Consider the following 15270-nt stretch of genomic DNA (forward strand, 5'->3'; position numbering starts at 1 on the left):
AGACCCAAGAGCACCCTCCCTTCCTACCCCAGCCTTGTCCGAGCGGGTCCTGGGCGCGGGACTCCCGCGGCTTCCTTGGCCGGGCGGGGAGGGCAGGGTTCGCGAGCGGCGGGCGGAAGAGACCAGCCCGGCCGCGGACTCCGCAGGCGACTCCCCCCAGCGACCGCCGAGCCCCTCCCGCGGCTTCTCCTCCCTCGGCGCCCGCAGAGCCCGAGGCGGGCTGTGTTGTATCAACACCGGCCTGTCCGAGGCTAGGACAAACCTGCCCCGCCGGCCAGCCCTGCTCACACGCCCCCTCCCTCCCCCGCCCCACCTGTGCCCTCGGCCACGACCTTGGGGCCCCACGGGGGTCAGACCTCCTTCTCTAAGGAAGACACTTACCCCCCAGTGAGGGGAGGGTTTGGGAAGAGCCCTAGAGATAACCCTCCTGCGTTTTAATAGCTATTGAAGTGAAGCGAAAGTCACTCAGTCGTATCCCACTCTTTGTGACCCCATTGGACTATACAGTCCATGGAACTCTCCAGGCCAGAATACTGGAGTGGGTAGCCTTTCCCTTCTCCAGGGCATCTTCCCAACCCGGGGATCGAGCCCAGGTCTCCCGCATTGTAGGCGGATTCTTTACCAGCTGAGCCACGTTATCTATTACACCGCATTAAAACACTTCTTTTCGCTGGAGAAATGAGATAACATTAAAAAATAGTTTTGGAAAACCAAAGGAGGGGGGGGAACACATCACACTCATTACCCTACCAACAATTAACTTACAAAACACTTCAAAAGGAGACTATACAAACCCATCTAAATATATACACTACAGCTAAAATTCAGCTTTCCTGCGGCCCAGGTGAATTGACAAGGGCCAGCTGAGCGATGTAGGGATGTACCATTTCCTTACTGAGGACTGCTCTTTCCCGTTTATCTGGCAGAGGCGTGAGGGGTGAGTCAATGAGGTTGTGTTTCTCTGCAGGGGCCACCTGAGTTCCCTTTGTAAAGTCTTTTCTCCAGGTGAGGTGAGTAGATCCCCCCACAGCCATACTGGGTGCCTGTAAAATGTACCCTGGAATAAGGAGGGTACCTTTTGGTTTTTTTACACTTTATTATGGAAAAATTAAAGCATCTTCACAAATACAGAGAATAGTATAAAGAAGCCCGCCCCCGCCCTACCATGTGCACACCACTCAGCAGCAACAGTTGTTGAATTTTGTATCCTCTAATCCCTGCTCATTTCTCCTACCCATTCTGGGCTATTTTGAAGCTAATCGTATACATCATATTTTTCTTTCAAAATACATGCATATCGAAATATTCAAAAGATACAAAAGATAAGGATTCTTCTCTGTATATGTTATACACACAATACTATGGTCACATGTAGAAATTCAGTAATAATTTCTTAATATCAAATATCCAATCAGTGTTCAATTTCCCAGATTGTCCAAAATTTGCCTTTTTAGTAAGCCCCTCAGGTGATTTTTGTGTATGACCAAATAAGAACCATTGCCTTTGAGAACACAGGGTGAAAATCTAGCTTTAGTTGGGAGGAAACAGAGAAGAAGGGTGAATGCAATTTGCAAACAATCAGCTAAGAAGCAGCTGTTTTGCACCTAGGGCAGTAGAGAGCCCTGGAGGAAACGTACCACTTGGGCTTCTTAAGAAGCAGAACTTGGCCACACCACCCATTTCAACCTGGCAAACCCATTCAAGAGTCCAGACTCACCTGGGCAAAGCTAGCTTCCAAGGCTGAATTCAGGATTGGCAAACCAAAGCAGGAAGCTCAGAACTGAAAACTACCAAAGGCATCGCCAGCGTTGATTCTGCCTGTCCCATCAGATGAGCTCCAGACCAAGGCGAGAGAAGCCCCTGCCCCAACCGGTGCCTCCCTCTTCTTTCTCCCCCTTCCTCCCCGCTTCCATTCTGCTCTTCGCCCCAACTCCGAGTGCCTTGTCTTTTGGTCAGTGGGTGGAACAGTAGCTCTCAAAGGTCCTGGTGCTCAGGAATAACAGAGAAGCAAATACAGAAAAAATACATCTTGATGGTTAAGAGCAGAGTTGAGATCCAAACTGCCTGGGTCAGGACCCCATCTCTGCCTTTGACCACGTGTGACCTTGGGGAAGCTATTTAATCCCAGGGTCTCAGTGTCCTAGGTGGCGCTGGTGGTAAAGAACCCACCTGCCTACGCGGGAGACGTAAGAAACATGAGTTCCAATCCCTGGGTAGGGAAAATCCCCTGGAGGAGGTCATGGCAACCCACTCCAGTATTCTTGTCCGGAGAAGCCCTTGGCGAGTAATAACCCATTGGGTCACAAAGAGTCACTATCGTGTGACTATCAGTCACACAACTGAGTGACTATCACTTTCATTTCTTTCTCAGTGTCCTAATCTATAAAATAAAATAGGATCTTAGATATTTCTTTAGTGTGTGGAAGTATAGGAAGGAGAGGTTATTTTCAGACTTGCTATTTTTTTCTCCTAGAGCCCCAAATCAAAGGTGCAGAAGGTCAGCATGCCTGTATGACACTGGCAAGACTCTAAATTGGCGCAATCTGTCTGAATGGGAGTATGCTTGTCCTTTGACCCAATAATCTCAGAACTCTCAGTTCATCCTAAAAAAATAATTTAAGGATACAAATCAAAATTTAATTACAATCATGTCTATTGTAGCATTGTTTGTAGTAAGTACGTACTTGTAAAAGACCCGAATTCTTTCATCCATTCAGTAAGTATTTTTTGAGGGTCTATTATGTGCTGGGGCTTCCCTGGTGGCTCAGAGGTTAAAGCGTCTGCCTCCAATGTGGGAGACCCGGCTTCAATCCCTGGGTTGGGAAGATACCCTGGAGAAGGAAATGGTAACCCACTCCAGTATTCTTGCCTGGAGTTCCATGGACGAAGGAGCCTGGTAGGCTACAGTCCACGGGGTCGCAAAGAGTTGGACACGACTGAGCGACTTCACTTTCACTTCACTATGACATGCTGACAGAGGTCCGTCTAGGCAAAGCTATGATTTTTCCAGTAGTCATGTGCGGATGTGAGAGTTGGACCATAAAGAAAGCTGAGTGCCAAAGAATTGATGCTTTTGAACTGTGGTGTTGGAGAAGACTCTTGAGAGTCCCTTGGACTGAAAAGAGATCCAACCAGTCTATCCTAGAAGAAATCAGTCCTCAATATTCACTGGAAGAACTGATGCTGAAGCTGAAACTCCAATACTTTGGCCACCTGATGTGAAGAACTGACTCACTGGAAAAGACCCTGATGCTGAGAAAGACTGAAGGCAGGAGAAGGGCATGACAGAGAATGAGATGGTTGGATGGCATCACTGATTCGATGGACATGAGTTTGAGCAGGCTCCGTGAGTTGGTAATGGACAGGGAAGCCTGGCATGCTGCAGTCCATGGGGTCACAAAGAGTCAGATATGACTGAGCAACAGAACAGATTATGTGCCATCCTGTTCTGGGTTCGAGGATGGGCAATAGATGAGAGACAAGGGCCTGCCCTCATGAAGCTTATGTCCAGATGTAAGGAGGCAAACAGTAAACAAGTAATAAGTTAGCAAGATATTGCAGATTACAAAGAGTACAATATAGAAAGCTAGGCTTTAGAGAAATGAAGAGAGATTATTTTAGATAGATGGTCAGGGAAGACCTCTCTCATTTGAGAGGAGATAGCATTTGAGCTGAGGTGTGAAAGATTTTTTAATGGACTGGTTTTGCAAAAAGAAGCTGCTGGAAGGGTATTCTAGGCAGCAGGAACCTGGATGTGAGAGCAAGGGTGTGACATTGGGGAGTGACATCATCACAATAGCTAGTGTATCTATTGAGTTCTTGCCATTGTTTTGACTGTAGAACACAATTAGATACTTTACCTGTATTAGCCCGTTTAATTTTCTTAGTAACCCTACAGCAGTGTTCTTATTCTCATGTTACACATGAGGAAAGGGAGGCACAAAGAAGCTAAGTCATTTGCCGAAGGTCACACAGTCAGTCTTAGCAGGTCATTTGACACAGTGGTTGTGTTTACAACCACTGCATGATATTGTCTTATGGTCTGAAAAGGCTCAACACATTCAAGGAACAGAAAGGAGGCCAGTGTGGCTGGAACATGGGAAGGGTGGGGAGAGGTCATATGAGGTGTGTCAGGTGGAGGCAAGGGCCAAGCCATGTGAGAGCTGATGGGCCAATAAGAAAGTTGGATTTTATTCTAAACACACTGGGAAGCCCTTTGGGAAATTTGAAGCAGGGGAGTGACATTATTTGATTCTTTTTTTTTTTTCTTTTTTTTTTTTTTTGGCCTCACTGTGTGGCATGCGGCATCTTAGTTCCCCAACCAGGGATCAAACCCATATTCTCTGCATTAGGAGTGAAGAGTCTTAACCACTGGACCTCCAGGGAAATTCCTAGATTAACAGTTTTAAAATATTACTTTGACTTCTGCTTCTGGAAGGATAGAGTAGAAGTAGTTTTACTTATCAAGAAGAAAAAGTAAAAACCCTGAACAATATATATACAATAAATATTAGAAGGCTCCGAAAGGTACAGAGAAGATAGACTGTCTAAGGACCTCCAGGTCTGAGGAACAAGGCAAGGGTGTGTCCTATGGGTTTTCTTCTGCTTCATATATTCTAGATGCAGTGCTGCAGAATCCAGCAAGATATGCAGACAAAAAAAAAAAAAAAGAAAAAATTTCCAAAGCCTGCTCTCTCTAGCCAAAGGAACAGGAAGGGGGCAGGCTAGCCAGAAAGACTTTCAGATAGGATCACTCTAACCCAGTCAAACATCCCAGAAAAAAAATGTGGCCGCAGGCCACCATGCCTAGACTTCTTCCCTCATGCAGTTACACCAAAGCAACACCCCCAGGGTAGTGTCAGAGAAGGCTAAGTGGGGCACCTGGACTCCCCGCCCACCTGTGGTAACAAGACATTCCTCGTTAACCTGTGTTGGGGTACTGTCAGGTGAGATAATCAGAATGTTCACCTCTGCCAGCACCTGATCAGCCAAGCACTTCTGCTCCTCCCAGCCAGGGTGCAGCTGGGGCCCAGGGTAGGTCACCCCAAGTTGTGCCTCAATAGCATGTTGGTGGTTCAGACAGTAAAGCACCTGCCTGCAACGCAGGAGACCTGGCTTCAATCCCTGAGTCAGGAAGATCCCCTGGAGAAGGGAATGGCAACCCACTCCAGTATTCTTGCCTGGAGAATCCCATGGACGAAGGAGCCTGGCAGATTACAGTCCTCAGGGTTGAAAAGAGTCAAACATGACTGAGCAACTGGCTCTCTGTTGAATTAAAGTTACTTAAGAAAGTCAACTCAAGTGGGACACTTTGACACACACCCCCACCCAGTCTCCCTGCAAGCAGGAAATAAATCTCTTATGTGAAAGATACTCTCTCTCCCTCCCTCTGGAGAAGGACACCCTTATCGCCAAAGACAGGGAACTCAGGAAGCCCATGTGAATAAACCTTGTGGCTTCTTTAATTTACTGCCCCAAGCCCAAACGCCGTTTCGAGTCTTCACTAGCTGGACACCCCAAATCTAAGTTTCTTTGTCCTGTCAATTCCTCACAAATACTGTTTCCTCGCCTATAACCACCCACTAAGGAGGAACTTGCCAGCATCACTACTCTTGTGCTTTGCGGCCCTGACTCGGTAAAATAAGGGTTTCAAGAACATAAGCACTCTGATACCCTGACAGCCAATCTGATAACCAACCAAGTGGGCTACTAAGTGACAGGCTGGGCAAAGGAAAGATTCATATCCTAGAAGGATGAAGGCAGGATGGCACAAGATTTTATGACATGACTCAGAACAGTGCACTATTTATTTTTTCAAACCACAGCTGACTGAGGGCAACTGAAACCACAGAAGGGGAAAAAACCTGGGATTAAGAGGGACAACTGTATACAAGTCAATAGATGATGCCTAACACAGACAAATCACAAATAGCAATGTGAGCATATTATTTCAACATGTTGAAGGTAAACACAAGAAGAAAAAAGTCAAAAGTAGCTCTTAGGGCGACTTCCCAGGTGGTCCAGTGGTTAAGATTCCACCTTCCAATGTAGGAGGTGTGGCTTTGATCCCTGGTCAAGGAGTTAAGATCCCACATGCTCTCCATCAAAAAACCAAAACATAAAGCAGAAGCAATAGTTTTACAAATTTGATAAAGACTTTAAAAATGGTCCACATCAAAAAAAAAAAAAAATCTTAAAAAAAAAGTCTTTGCTATAGAACAAACTGTAGCTGGAATAGCAGGAGACTTTAGCATTTTTTAAAATAAATCCTTCCTATTACTTGATTTTTAAAATTCACATCCATTTATTAATTTGAAGACAGTTAAACAATTAAAATCAAAGTTTTAATGACAATAAAAGAAAATGTGCCAGGGAAGGTACTAGGTACTGCTTAGAATAAAGCAGGCAAAACAGTTCCTGCTCCTGTGGAGCCCGGCAGAGTCGGACACAACAATCCTAATTAATGTGAATGGCTAACATGCAGATGTTGCTTCCCATGGGCTAATTTAAGACAGAAACCTAAGAAATAGGTTTTAGGATCCCTGTTTCTTGATTGTTCTACAGATTCAGAAACTGAGGCAGAGAGAGGGGCCTATTCAAGGTCACTCAGCTAGTACGTGGTAAAGAAAGGACTTGAACCAGATGATGGCTCCAGAGCTGAGACACTCTCACCTCAGTCATCAAATCTTCAAATAACCACAGGGACCAACAGTGTCAAATACTGGGATGAACACCCTGAAGGAGGGTACACACTGTCTGAGCTGGATAACCAGACCCAGCCTTGGCTCAGGGAAGGCGTTCTTGGGGAGAGAAGGCAGAATACACCGTGTAGGGAGAAGGAAGGAGGTCTGTGAGACGAGGCTGGGCAAGTGGGAAGGACAAGGAAATTCAGGACCCGTGTTAAAGATGGTGTCTTTGGGACTTCCCTGGTAGTCCAGGGACTAAGACTCCCAGTGCAGGGGCCCAGGTTTGATCCCTTGTCAGGGAACTAGACCCCACATGCTGCAACGAAGAACGAAGATCCTGCATGCCTCGTGCAGCCAAATAAATAAATAATAATTTAAAAACAGATGGTGTCTTTGTCCCAAGAGCAACAAGAAGGCCTAGATAGGTGTGAAGCTTTGAAAATACATTTTTAATGACAGGGTGGACTGAAGAGGAGGAAAAAATAGCATTGGGTGGACCAGGTATGAGACTGGAGCCGTGGTCCAGGCCAAAGAGGAAATGTTTTTTATTTTTAATATCCTGTATGACAGTATGGAAATTAGACAAAAAACACTTCTACGGCATAAAGAAGAAAAGCAATTATTTGACTTGCAGGCTGAATTAGCTGCTATTTTCACAGCATTTTTTACTTGAAAGAGCAGCTGACAGATTTTGGCATTTGGCAGGCATTTTCTCAAAAAAGGATCCAAATGATTCTGTCACTTCAAAGGAAAACAACTGACAGTATGTGTTGCCAATGATGAAGATACAATTTTAGAAAACTTTTAGCTGCCACCAAGATTTGACAGCTTCCTAAGACTAAGAACTTTTCTGATGGGGCTAATTCTGTGAGGATATTAATAAACATGATCTTCTCTTAGTGTATCATATCATGAAATGTGACAACATTGGAAGATCTGCAGAACTGAATGTACCAATATTTTCCAAATGACTACAGGATGATGTTATAAAATCATGAACAGGCAAATGATTCATCAAAAGTGAATGATTAGCCAGTAGGTTTTAATGAAAAAGTCACTGATTTGGTTTCAGATCCCACATTGCAACTAAGCTTTTAAAAATTACTACTTGTTAAGTTTTGGTGTAGTATCAAAGAAAAATATCCACAGCTCTCTGAAAAATCTGGTAAAACATTTCCCCTCTTTAAAACTACAAAATCTAAGTGCGGCCAGACTTTTTTAATATACTCAAAAATAACAAATAGCAACAGATTAAATGAAAAAACAGATGCAAAAGACAAAAACTGTCTTGTATCATCAGGCCTTAAAGAGATTTGCAAAAATAAAACAATGTCTCTCTTCTCCATAAATTGTTTGCTTTGGGAAATATAGTTATTTTCCTTAAAATATATATTTATATCAACATATAACAGGTCAATATTATTTCAGATGACTTAATATACTTTTAAAGTATATTAAATTAATATACTTAAATTTAATATACTTTCTCAGTTTTAATTTCTAGTATGATAAGTTTCAAATTGGTAGAATCCACAAAAGTCAGATCTCCTTGGGGCTCTCAGTAATTTCTAAGAGTATAAAGGGCTGGAAGTTGGTATGGGCCTGGAGGTTCAAGAGGGAGGAAATATATATATATATATATGCTGATAGCCGACTCATGTTTTTGTACAGCAGAAACCAAGACAATATTGTAAAGCACTTATCCTCCAATTTAAAAAATCTTATGATAAACTATTATGGAAAAGAATATAACTAAGTCACTTTGCCATACAACAGGAATGAACAATATTGTAAATCAACTATACTACAATAAAAATAAGAAAAAAAGAAGTTTAATATTTTAAATATATATGTATTTAAAATCCCAAATAACAGTTAAATTTGGCATTAGGTCTTGAGAGAAACTACCTTACTAAGTAGTTCCTTACTGATGCTGAAGCTGAAACTCCAATACTTTGGCCACCTGATGCAAAGAACTGACTCATTGGAAAAGACCATGATGATGGGAAAGATTGAAGGCAGGAGGAGAAGGGGACGACAGAGGAGGAGATGGTTGGATGGCATCACCGACTCGATGGACATAAGTTTGAGTAAACTCTGGGAGTTGGTGATGGACAGGGAGGCCTGGCGTGCTGTGCTCCATGGGTCGCAAAGAGTTGGACACGACTGAGCGACTGAACTGAACTGAACCTTATTAAGGGCAAAGGCGTGAGTGCTCAGTCGTGTCCAACTCTTTGTGACCGCATGGACTCTTGCCCACCACACTCTTCTGTCCATGGGATTTACCAGACAAGAACACTGGAGTGGGTTGCCATTTCCTATGAGGGGATCTTCCTGACCCAGGAGTCACACCCGCATGTCTTGTGTTTCCTGCATTGGCAGGTAGATCTTTTACCACTTACAGCAAATAATCCCCTATATTATCCAAATGAACATTGTTTCTGACATTGAGTGTTTAATACCACTGTCCTCTCTAGAAAGTCTGGGGCACAATGCCAGCTGCAGCCACTACATACTCGTCCATGAAGGCTTCTAGCAAGACACTTTCATGCCCTACAGACTGTCTATAAAATGGCTCCTGAGAAGCTGAAGGGGGGAGCATTCACCTCATACACCTTCAAGGCAGACCTTAAACAAAGGGCCTCCTTTGTTCTCATAGCCCTGGACCTGGGATTAGGATGACACTGGGTACAACCACATGTTCAGCTCTACTAGATCAGTTTACAGGATATCATAATTTAAAAAATGAAAAGGGTGTTGATGTATGGCAGAAACCAAAGCAATCATCCCTTAATTAAAAATAAATATTTTTTTAAATGTTAATCACATCTTTAAAAAAAATGAAAAGGGGTTAAGTGGAGAAAAGTCAATGCTTGCATGAAATTTATGCCAGAAATTCCAAAAATAGGTCAGCTGCAACAGTAGCAACCTGATTTTTCTAAAACAATATCTGATCTCTCTGAACTGAAACCTGGCCTGATCACCTTCATTCAAAGAACTGATTTTACCATCCACTTACCTCGCACTTGTCCGCTTCAGGCCAGGCACTGAACCCACCATCCAGGAGCCTTTGCAACAGGTTCTAACAGAGAAAGTGCTGGAGATGGAAAGAGAATGATTTGAAGTTGTTCAAAAGAGAGGAAATGACATTCAGCTTCGCACACATAACAACATGCACAGTCTGTTGACAGCAACATTCATGAGTCTATGTTATCAGCACACCAATAACCATATTACATATGCTGGCTGGAGGCAGGACCGTCCCCTGCCATGAGCATTTCTGCTCCCACTGGGCCTTGGACCTGCTCCAGTGATGGGTCTCAGGATGTACTGGTGCCATCCAGTGTCCACTGAGCCCTCACTGTTGTTCTATAGCTTTCCATCCTCTAGATCATGCCCTGAGTAAGAGCCTTCCTGGTTCTCTCAGGGACAGCAACGTTTTTCTTTCCCCTCCATCCCATCTCACTGCCTTTCCCACCCTCAGCCCATGACCACCTTGTTCCCGAGAAGACCCTCCATCATGGCACCCTCTGGTTCCCCTTTTCTCCACCTCAGCATGCCTCGGTCTTGACTCCATTTCCCTTCTCTCCAGAGCAGAGCTACTTTACAGCCCTTTCATTCTTGTCTTCAAGTCACAGTCTGACTTGAGTGAGATTTAGGAAAATAACATTTCATCACAAAGAGAACATACTGCCTCTAGGTTTGTCATGGACAGACTTTACCTGTTGCATCTCTAGCTTTTTCACTGGGGAGCATTTCCCCAGTGACTCACCTTTTCTGTAATAATATTTACTCTAAATTCTAGTAGGGGGTTTCCCTGGTGGTCTAGTGGTTAAGAATCCGTCTGTCAGTGCAGGGGGCGTGGGTTCAATACCCGGTCTGAGAAGATCCCACCTGCCGCACAGCAGCTAAATCCATGCACCTACTGAGCCTGCGCTCCAGAGCCCGAGAACCGCAACAAGAGAAGCCAGCACAATGAGAATCCCTTGAAACATGATGAAGAGTAGCCTCTGCTCACTGCAGCTAGAGAAAGCCTGCGTGCGGCAAGGAAGATCCGGTGCAGCCAAAAATAAATAAATAAATATCAAGAGGGAGATGACATATGTATACCGGTGGCTGATTCATGCTGATATATGGCAGAAACTGACACAATACTATAAAGCAATGATCCTCCAATTAAAAATAAACAGAAGTTTTTTAAAAAGAAAAATCGTTTTTTTTACAAATAAATTCTCTTAGGGAGCTTCTTCCCAGCATAATTTCTACCTCTACTTTCTTAAAAAAAAAAAAAAAAACCTTACTAGCTCATTTCTCTTTCTCTATTTAATATACAATATTGAGCACAGAGTCATAGAATCATGCTGCTGGAAGAAAACTTAGAGATCTAATCCAATCCCGTTACTTTAAAGATAAGCAAACAAGCCCAGGGAGGTGAGGGATTTGCTTAAGGTCACAGAGCTACTTGGGGACACAGCTGGGTGCAGAAGCCAGGGCTCCTGACACAAGGTTTTCGCTTCAGCCCCACATCTTCCCAGTTTGTTTCCCACAGGACTTGCCATCCCTTTGAGAAGGCACCATATGGAGCAAAATCCCTCTATTCCCTCTGGGGAGTCCCAAGGACCCCAGACAAAAGTCTTCCCACATTGGATTGAAGACAGCATTTCCTTGGACTTTCCCCCAGGCTTGAATTTTCCATTTTCATGGATTTCCCTCCCAGACGGACACCCACACCCACCATCTGTCTCGGGTAACATCATCAGCAAGGTGATGTGACTCCCCCAAGGTCCCACAGGAAGTGACAACATGAAAACTGGAATCCAGGACTCCTGACTCAGGGTTGGTTTTGCTGACCCTAAGAGGTTCTGGGCAGCCTGGGCAGGAGAGATGAGAAAATGAGAGAGAAAGAGAGTGATGGAACATCACAGAAGAGGCTGCAAGGCCATGGAGGAGAGAAGTCAGATGTTGGAACGAGAGGGCCAACAACCTCTCACTCAGCTGAATACTACCTGGTCCTTTTTAGTTTCATGTAGACAAAACTGGAAGAAAAAAAAATGGCTGTTTATTACAAACATGCAGCTTATTTCCCAAAAACCTTAGCTTAAAATTACTTTTTGGGAACACACATCTCTGTTTATCAAACAAAGGATGAAGCCGACCACAAGCTCTGTTTTGCCAACAGAAGCGTCTTGCACAAATGGTCAGACTGGAAACTGAAGGGAGCCAGACACTGCCAATCAGAGAGGCTGGGAGTCAAACCGGCCCTCCCTCCATTGCTGATTAACCTCACCTTAGCACGCCCTTCTGGGCTCCAGGCTAGTAACTCACTAACTTTCTTCCAGCTGGAGCTACCCCACCTTGGAAATGGCTGCCTTCAAAGTTAGTAATAAACCTGTCACTTGACATATTTTAGTGAAGTCCAAGTAATCACCTTGAGAGGTCAAACACTGCAATACTAAACTGTAACCTACTACTTTTTTGTAGGAGAGAATTCTTATGGGTGAAGGATTGGGCCAGGAGGCCTGTAGGTGCCTTTCCAACACTGAGATTCTATGTTGCTGCTGGTGTTCTTTTCTGAGTCTTATTTCCAGTCTTCTTCTTGGATGTGTCTGCACTTCTTGTTATATACCTTGGGCACCTCAAGCACAGAGACTATCAGTAAGCAGTTCTCTGTAGCATATGCAACTTGAGACTTCAGTAAGATTATTTTTTAAATGGGAAAGATTTCCTGACATTGAAATTTTCCCCAGGCAATCAGACAGATGTTGCAAACTATGGTCTATCTACTCCATTGTGACTGCATTGCTTTCCTGTGGACTACTATGTTTAAAAATGTAATAACTTGATTTTATTTCCTGATTTAAGAGTAATACACATTCCTTATAGAGGATTTGAACAACATAAAAAATGTGAATAAGAAAATAAAAATTTTCTTTTAATTTTAGATATGACTACTGCTAACATCTTGGGCTTCTCTGGTGGCTCAGCTGGTAAAGAATCCGCCTGCAAAGCAGGAGACCTGGATTCAACCCCTGGATTGAGAAGATCCCCTGGAGAAGGAAAAGGCTACTCACTCCTGTATTCTGGCCTGGAGAATTTCATGGACTGTATAGTCCACGGGGTCACAAAGAGTCAGACATGACTGAGCGACATTCACTTCACTGCTAACATCTTGGTAGGGTGCTTTTCGAACTTTTTTCTTTGTATATGCAGGTCTTACAAAACTGGAGTGATACTGGAATATATAGTTTTATATCCTGCTTCTTCTGCTTTGTATTATATAGCAAGTGTTTTCCCGAATAATAAATGTTATTCAAAGATTTCAATTTAAAAAGTGTTTAATATTTTATTCCATCATAAGCCACTTCTAAGCTTTTCTCATCATAAATATTGTAATGTTGAGATGGAGAATCTTGGACATACATTTTGTGCATGTGTATGTACACTCACCTCTGACTATTTCCTTTAGGAAAAAAATTTCTAAAGAGCTGCCCCATTGAAGGAAAGGTGACCAAAATAAGCTGACCTGAACGAAGTCTACAAGTTAGCTATAAATCATCACAATTACTAAGCATGGACTGACGTAAGGGCATATTGTTGTACCCACAAGCGCCTGATTAAAGCAACCAAAAAAATTAAAAAATCATGTGTCATCCTAGGTCATCCCAGGTCTCAAGTTATTTCTACAAACAATCGTGTGCAATTATAATTTTTCATACAATAAAAAACACACAGGGAAACACAACAACACGAATGAAAACCAGCAGAAATAATAGACAGTAGAAATAGATCAAGAGTGGGCAGATACTGAAGTTGTCTGACACAGATTTTTTTTTAATTATATTCACTCTTAAGACAAATATCATGATATGGCTTATATGTGGAATCTAAAAAAAGTGACACAAATGAACTTATTTAGAAATTTACAAAACAGAAACAGGCTCACCAACTTAGAGAAAGAACATACCATTACAGGGGAGGGAAGGGGTAGATCGGCAGTTTGGGACTGACATGGACACACCGCTATATTTAAGATAGAAGATGTAAGCTGTTCACAATTAGCACTCTTTTTTTTTCCATTAGCATTCTTAATCTAATCAACTTAAGGCAGAATTCTGAAATCCCCACAATTACACAAAACAGACTTTTCAAGTAGCATCAAACATTCAAAAAAGTTGGCCATATGATGGTGGTTGGTTTAGTTGCTAAGTCGTGTCGACTCTTGAGACCCCGTGGACTGTAGCATGCCAGACTCCTCTGTCCATGGGATTCTCCAGGCAAGAATACTGGAATGGGTTGCCGTTTCCTTCTCCATGGCCATATAAAGGTTCTTAACAAATAAAAAAATTAAAGTCATCCAAGTATGTTTGCAGATTACAATTGAATTAAGCTAGAAATCGAAAACAAAATGATAACTGGAAAACTTCCATATGGATGAAAATTCAGACATATACTCTGAGAAGATGGGAAATAATGAAATCCAGGGCCGAGGAGGAAAATGGACTTAGCCAAGCAGAAGTCACATTCTTTTTTGTTAAACCCACCTCTGTCCTGGCCACAGTATCACCAACCTCTAGTGCAACTGTGGATTAAGAGCAAGCTGAATGGATCCCCCCAGTAACTGCTTGGAAATGATCCAAATAGTGGACTCCAGGCCTTGGTCACATTGTTCCTTTTATCAACTCTACCATATGATCTCAATTCGACTCTATGTAGTTCTCCATTTTTCTTACTAGGGTACTCCTCATTCTCTCCAAACCATACACCCATAACTGAATGACATTGGGTGAAGTTAAGCTCCTCCATTGAGACAGCATATTAAAAAGCAGACATTACTTTGCCAACATAGGTCCATCTAGTCAAGGCTATGGTTTTTCCAGTAGTCATGCATGGATGTGAGAGTTGGACTATAAAGAAAGCTGAGCACTGAAGAGCTGATGCTTTTGAACTGCGGTGTAGGAAAAGACTCTTAAGAATCCCTTGGGCTGCCAGGAGATCAAACCAGTTCATCCTAAAGGAAATCAGTCCTGAATATTCATTGGAAGGACTGATGCTGAAGCTGAAGTTCCAATACTGTGGCCATCTGATGCAAAGAACTAACTCATTGAAAAAGACCATGATGCTGAGAAAGACTGAAGGCAGGAGAAGGGAACAGCAGAGGATGAGATGGTTAGATGGCATCACTGACTCAATGGACATGAGTTTGAGCAAACTCCAGGAGTTGGTCATGGACAGGGAGGCCTGGCGTGCTGCAGTCCATGGGGTCACAAAGAGTCAGACACGACTGAGCCACTGGACTGAACTGAACTGAACTGAAGCTCCTCCATAAACCAAGTGTTGCTCAGGGGAAGGTCTAGGTGTTCAAGTCCCATAAGCAACTAGCAACTAACATTGTTTTGTGAAAAGGGATACTGACAAAGCCACACATAGGAAGAACCAAAGACCTCATCTCTGCTGGGAAGTTAGGAGACAGCAGACCCAAGTGTTGTTAGGACCATGATTCTCAGAGTGGATGAAGCAGAAATGAAAGCCCCAAGTTCAAAGCCAGAGATGGAGGGGCAGTTAGAGGGGTCAATCAGAATCACAA

The 15270-nt window shown here is 43.2% G+C and overlaps 1 protein-coding gene across 3 annotated transcripts in view; it reads right to left on the reverse strand.

The window, feature by feature from the left end:
• The window catches only part of ATP6V0A4 (ATPase H+ transporting V0 subunit a4), a 67395-nt gene that overhangs the window by 44549 nt on the left and 7576 nt on the right, over positions 1–15270 (reverse strand). The window contains exon 2 of one of the 3 annotated variants that reach the window (XM_043873313.1): positions 9706–9783. The gene's annotated coding sequence lies outside the window, so the exon portion shown is untranslated. Of the gene's footprint in view, positions 1–27; positions 198–1717; positions 1863–9705; positions 9784–15270 lie in introns of those variants that run through there. The other 2 variants (XM_043873312.1, XM_043873311.1) reach the window with 2 other exon arrangements.

The sequence above is a fragment of the Cervus elaphus genome, chromosome 18 (assembly GCF_910594005.1).
Source record: "Cervus elaphus chromosome 18, mCerEla1.1, whole genome shotgun sequence".
In the NCBI taxonomy this organism is placed as follows: domain Eukaryota; kingdom Metazoa; phylum Chordata; class Mammalia; order Artiodactyla; family Cervidae; genus Cervus; species Cervus elaphus.